Raw genomic sequence first — 6425 nt, 5'->3', positions numbered from 1 at the left:
CTAAGGGGACACAGTGATGGAAACAAATATATATGGGAGGAAAGCATATAAGCATATATTTCAAAACTTTTGCGTTCCCCTGAGAAACTTTGTGTGCTCTTGCAATTTTTTTTGAGTTCTCTCATTCGAAAAAGTTTTACAAGCGAACACAAAAGCATTGAAATATAAATTTTCCTCCCATATCATATTTGTTTCCATCACCATGTCCCCTTAGGGGCTCCATACAGAGGGTGGGCTTTACCAAATACAGTTTTATGATTGGTGCATCCTCTCTAGGTGATCCAGGTGTTCATGCCTAATTCAATATGGCTGAGTGGAGAGAATTGAAATTGTGGATCAACTTGTAATCTAATTTCAGACAGGAAATGGAAACCGTATCAGAAGAAATCATTAGTTGCATCAGTGGCTTTGACTACAACTTGAAACATGTAAATGTTGTAGCTCTATAATAACCTATGCTACAGCCAATATAATCATCCATGACTAGCACAGACTGCCCACCAACCTTTTTTAACACACACTTCTTTCTTGGGAATCTTCTGACTCTTTGCTCAATTGCTCAAAACTACAACCACTCTAGATCTCTCATAAATATCTCAACCAATCACAAAGCCCTCTTTATTTTGATAGCTGAAAATTGTTTTGAGGGCGTATTTCATGATACTTGTTTTCATAGTTTATTTTATGTCTGGAAATAAAGTATTGTGAAAAAAATCTAAAATATGGGGGTGGACATGTGGTACTTTGGGGATGTTTTGTGGCCTGTGGTTCAGGAGCTCTTTTGAAGATTCATGGCATCATCAGTTCTGCCAAGTACCAAGTACCTGGGTGCCTCTGCCAAAAGGGTTTAATTGTTTAACGAAACAGAAAATCAGCGTTTTGCAATTACCATCACAGTCTCTGGATTTGAACCCTTCTGAAAAACTGTGGTCTTAAGAGTCTGTATGCACAAATCTAGGAATATGGTAAAGCTTAAATGTTTTGGAAATTTATAGACTAGTTTTCCAGGTTTGGAAACCATGGAAAATTGGTGCTAAAATAGTCATTGAGGTATTAATTAAGTCTAATATAATGTGAAGTCTAATATTAATAAGATAATATAAAAATAAAAAGTCTGGCTCCCTAGTGGACTAGTGGTGCGGTGCTCTCACCCGCAGCCCGGGTTCAATATCCAGTCAGGAAACCAACCCCAGCACATGAGCCAGTGCACTCTCAGTGCCGGTCCCAAGCCTGGAAAATGGGAAGGGTTCCGTCAGAAAAGGCATCTGGCGTAAAACTTGTGCCAGAATCAAAATATGCAGATGGGTGTTCCGCTGTGGGGACCCCAAAAAGGAGCAGCCGAAAGAGGGGAAAAAATATATAAAAAGTCTAATACCAGTGAAGTGGAAAAGTGAAAGTTGGGTTATAGAAGCCACAGAAATTTTACTGTGGCACTTTGTGATGTTTGCAAAACAGCACATATAGTCCCCTCTGAAAGTATTGGGACAACTAGACTAATTCTATTCTTTTTGTTATACCCTGAAGACATTTGGGTTTGAGATCAATAGATGAATATAAGACAATAGATCAGAATTTCAGCTTTCATTTCCTGATATTTAAATCTTGATTTGTTAACTTTGTTTGAACCCACCCATTTTTCAAGTGATCAAAACACTGGAACATGTGACTAACAGGTGTTTCCTGTTGCGCTGGTTTGCCCTGTTAAATTAATTGTTTAAACAATTAATGGCTCTGAATGTCTTTTGGTTGGTTTGAGCTCTGGGTTTCATGTGTGGACACTGTATTTGTTGTTAAAAAGTATAAACCAACATGAAGACCAGAGAGCTCTCTATGGGAGAAAAGCAAGCCATTTTGAAGCTGAGAAAAGAGGGAAAATTGATTAAAGCCATTGCACAAGCATTGGTCATAGCCAATACAACAATTTGGAATGTCCTGATAAAGAAAGAAACCAGTGGTGTACTAACATCCAGACATCGAACAGGTCAGCCAAGGAAAATAACAGCATTTGATGAAAGAAACTTTGTGAGAGCTGTGAAGAAAAACCCAAAAACAACAGTCAGTGACATCTCCAACAACCTCCACAGGTCAGGGGTGAAGGTATCACAATCCACCAGTTGAAGAAGACTTAGAGAGCAGAAATATAGAGGCCATAGAAGGTCTGATTGGAATTCACAAAGAAATATAGAGATGAGCCACAAAAGCTCTGAAACCAAGATTAACCTCTACCAATGTGATGGAAAGGCCAAAGTTTGGAGAAATAAAGGATATGCTCATGATCCAAAACATACAAACTCATCGGTCAAGCACCGTGGAGGTATTGTCATGGCTTGGGCTTGCATGGCTGCTTCTGGAACAGGCTCACTAATCCTTATTGATGATGTAACCCATGATGGTAGCAGCAGAATGAGTTCACATGTTTACAGAAACATTCTGTCTGCCAATTTACAGAGAAATGTATTGGGAAGAACTTCATCATGCAGCAAGACAATGACCCAAAACACACTGGCAACATAACAAAGCACTTCATCAGGGGCAAAAAAAAAGGGGGGAAGAAAAGTGGTTTTAGACTGGCCAAGTCGATCACCAGACCTTAGCCCAAATGAGCATGCATTTCACCTCCTGAAGAAGAGACTGAATGGAAAAACACCCCAAAACAAACAACAACTGAAAGAAGCTGCAATACAAGCCTGAAAAAGCATCACAAAAGAAGAATGCAGATTTGCAAGCAAGAGATATGCAGCTAAATGTTCCAACACTTTTGCTCACCTAAAAATTGGGCGGTCTGCCATCAAAGGCATCATGTTGTGTCAAGCTGTTTACAGAAAAGATCCTGGGGGAAAAGAGCAGCTTAAAATTTAAAAGAACAACTGCCCTGAAGTGCGTTTCATTACTGTACTGAGTGCTCAGCTGCTGAAAGGTTACTACACAAGCCAGCAAAATGCATTTGCTAGAATATACTATATTTCATACAGAGCAGAGTATGAAAACTGAAAGACAGTCATTTTTTTTTAATGTAGTGCAACTGTGCATTTGCAGGACCTGATTGGCGTTTGTGCCCCTGTATCTGAGATAAGTCTTATTTATGAGCCACTAAATGCTTTATGGCTATCTCTAAGTCATTGTTTGCTTATGATAAGTGGACACTTCAATGATAAATGCACAATGTCCGATAACTATTACGTATTGCCGTATTAACGTACAAGGGTGTCCCAAAACTCTCCATACGTAGGGGACTGCCAGCAACACGTTGGTTGTGCCTTTGTCAGGGGAATTTGTTAAGTTTGGCAGCAGTGATTTTAATAAATGTATGAAATGTGAACAACTCCGGCAGATCTTTTTGTTTTAAATCCTTTTTAACATTCAAGCAGATAAAGTCCAACCAAACATATGTTAGAAGTAATTTTAGTAGTTTGTGTTTAGAGATAATACAGTCACACTGTCAGAAACCAGACAGATCTGTTCATGTTTACTTTACCAGCAGTTACGCATCTGGAAGGTTCTAAGTGGAAGGTTGTAATTGTAAATCCCAGAAATTATAGTATGCCACTTCTCAGATCTGGTCTTGAATAGGATTCTGCTTTACTCTACTTTTGAAAAGAGCACCTACTAAAGTAATGTAACCTAAAGGTGTTTGGCATGCAGTTTGGATTCATGTTAAATGGTGGTTATATATATTTTAGCCAGGTTAGAATAGTAACTTCAGAACAAAATTAAAGAAGCAAAACTGGAGATACTTGTAGATGGATCCGAGTCCACTCCTTCATGCAGAACCTTTTAAGCTTTTTTATATTCTTAGGTTTGTGCATGTAGACCCTTTTCAGGCAACCGTGTTTGGACTGAAATAAACAGAATTCATGATGCTAACAATCATCACAAGAACCTTTGAACCACAATCCATAAAACATCAATGATCCACCACTACATCTAGCGACCTCAAGAATTATTGAGAACATTAAAGGAAAGGGGAAAAAGAGCCCAAAAATCACAGCTTTAGATCACCTCTGCCAGGAGGTTCAGACTTGGCCATAGATAGAGATTTCCACAAGATGATGAGCCAAATGGTTAAAGAAACACATTTCAGCCATTCAACTTTGTGAACTGAAGGTCTTGTTGTGTGAATGGGATTATTCTGAGTGAAACTGTCCCTTATCTCTCAGTGTCTGTTATTAATCTGCTACGGTTCCATTTTTATGGTCCCGCCTAGAGGAATGATCTGACCTCAGCAGGATAATATGCTACTTCTTTAGAAAGGCCTTCAGAATATGTAACCTCACCCTGATCTGTACAGCTGTGACTACTGTTGTACAATACAAGTTAAAAGTCTGAGTAGACTGGATAAATCTATATATAGATTTATACAGATTTATACATCTATAAATCTATAGTACATTCTAAACAATTTGGGCAGTTATGGTCAAGCAGTTATACTGCAAATTGACAATGTACAACACAGTCTCGTTTTTTCAGTTAATCTGCATTTACAAATTTGTTTAATAAAAAAAAAAAAAAAAAAAAAAAGGCTTTCTTTTGGACATTTCAGGGAACGCACTGCACTGCACACAACTTCTGCAATTATTTCAGATTTCCTCATTACAGTGTACTATCGTACCAGTATATATTAGCAGTTTAAGCATAGTTGTACACCTACCTCATAGCTACATTTAATTTGCCATTTGGGAGTGTGGTGCTTGTAGGAGTGTATCAGGTACTGCAGCACTGCTGGGCCTTTGTACATTTACAGGCCAACAGCCAAATAATATAAAGTCAGCTCTAGCAGAGACTGTTATTAGCTCACCTTCAACCACTGGTTAGAGCTGCACAAGATCCACTGCAGTTTGCCTACCAGAATGGCATTGGTGCAGAGCATAGTCCTACTTTGACACATCAGGCAGCACTGTAAGGATTATGTTTTGTGATTTCTACAGTGCTTTCAACTCCATACAGCCTGACCTATTGAGGGAGAAACTCAGGTTGATGCAGGTGGATGAACCCATCATCTCATGGATAACGGACTACCTAAGTGGCAGACCACAGTTTGTCTGACTCCATGGCTGTGTGTCAAAAATGGCTGCACTGAAACCCCTCAAGGAACTGTACTGACTCCCTCGCTGTTCAATCTGTACCTCTGATTTTAGGTACAGCACAGAGTCCTGTCATCTGCAGAAGTTCTCTGAAGACAGCCATTTTGAGGTGCATCAGAGGTGTGCAGGAGGATGAGTATAGGGCCTTGAAGAACTTTACTGAGTGGTGCAAACTTAATCAACTGCAGCTAAACATTGGCAAGACAAAAGAGATGGTGATGGACTTCAGGAGGTCTAGGCCCCACCTTTCACCTGTCATCACTGATGGAGAGGATGTGGAGGTAGTTAGCACATGTAAGTACCTATAAGTACAAGATAAGTACCTGCTGTGTACAAGAAGGGCCAAAATCATCTCTACTTTCTAAGGAGGCTGAGGTCCTTCAGTGTGTGCACATCACTCCTGTGAGTGTTCTACCAGTCAGTTGTAGCCAATGCACTTTTCTATATACTGTTGTGTGCTCACGAAATAACATTGGAGCAAAGGCTGCAAAGAAACTCAACAAACTGATTAGGAAGGCCAGCTCTGTTACAGGAGTCCCGCTAGATCCGCTGGAGATGGTTCGTGAACAAAGGACACTCGGCAAACTTCCAACCCTTATGGATAACACCCTGGATAAACAGAGAAGCACCTTCAGTAACAGACTGATACATCTGCACCGTACTAAGCAGTGTCATTCCTAAATCATTCCTACCCATATCACTTAGACTGTATTATAAGTCACCCTACTTTCTCAACTGTATCTCCCACATGCCAGGACTAAAGCCTATTTGCACTATTAATAATAATAATAATAATAATATAATTATTATTATAATTATTATTATTATCATCATCAGTAGTAGTAGTATTAGCAATGTTAGTACCTCATGGAACATTTTAACTGGCACATTTACACTTTCTTGCACATCCAATTGCACTGTTTACAGAATTTGTACACACACAGACCATTTAATAGGAACACCTGTACACCTGATCATTTATGCAGTTATTCAATCAGCCAATCATGTGGCAGCAGCACAATGCATAAAATCATGCAGATACAGGTCAAGAGCTTCAGTTAATGTTCACCGAACCAGCGTGGGGAAAAAGTGTGAGCTCTGTGACTTTAACCGTGGCATGGCTGTTGGTACCCGATGGGGTGGACTGAGTTTTCCAGAAACTGCTGATCTCCTGGGAATTTCACATACAACAGTCTCTAGAGTTTACACAGAATGGTGCAAAAAACAAACATCCATCCTGTGAGCGAAAGGTCTGCAAGCTGATACACCTTTTTGATGAGAGAGATCAGAGGAGAATGACCAGATTGGTCTGAGTTGACAGGAAGTCTATAGTAACTCAGATAG

The sequence above is a fragment of the Pangasianodon hypophthalmus genome, chromosome 20 (assembly GCF_027358585.1).
Source record: "Pangasianodon hypophthalmus isolate fPanHyp1 chromosome 20, fPanHyp1.pri, whole genome shotgun sequence".
In the NCBI taxonomy this organism is placed as follows: Eukaryota; Metazoa; Chordata; class Actinopteri; order Siluriformes; family Pangasiidae; genus Pangasianodon; species Pangasianodon hypophthalmus.
Note: the sequence above shows the minus strand (reverse complement) of the source record.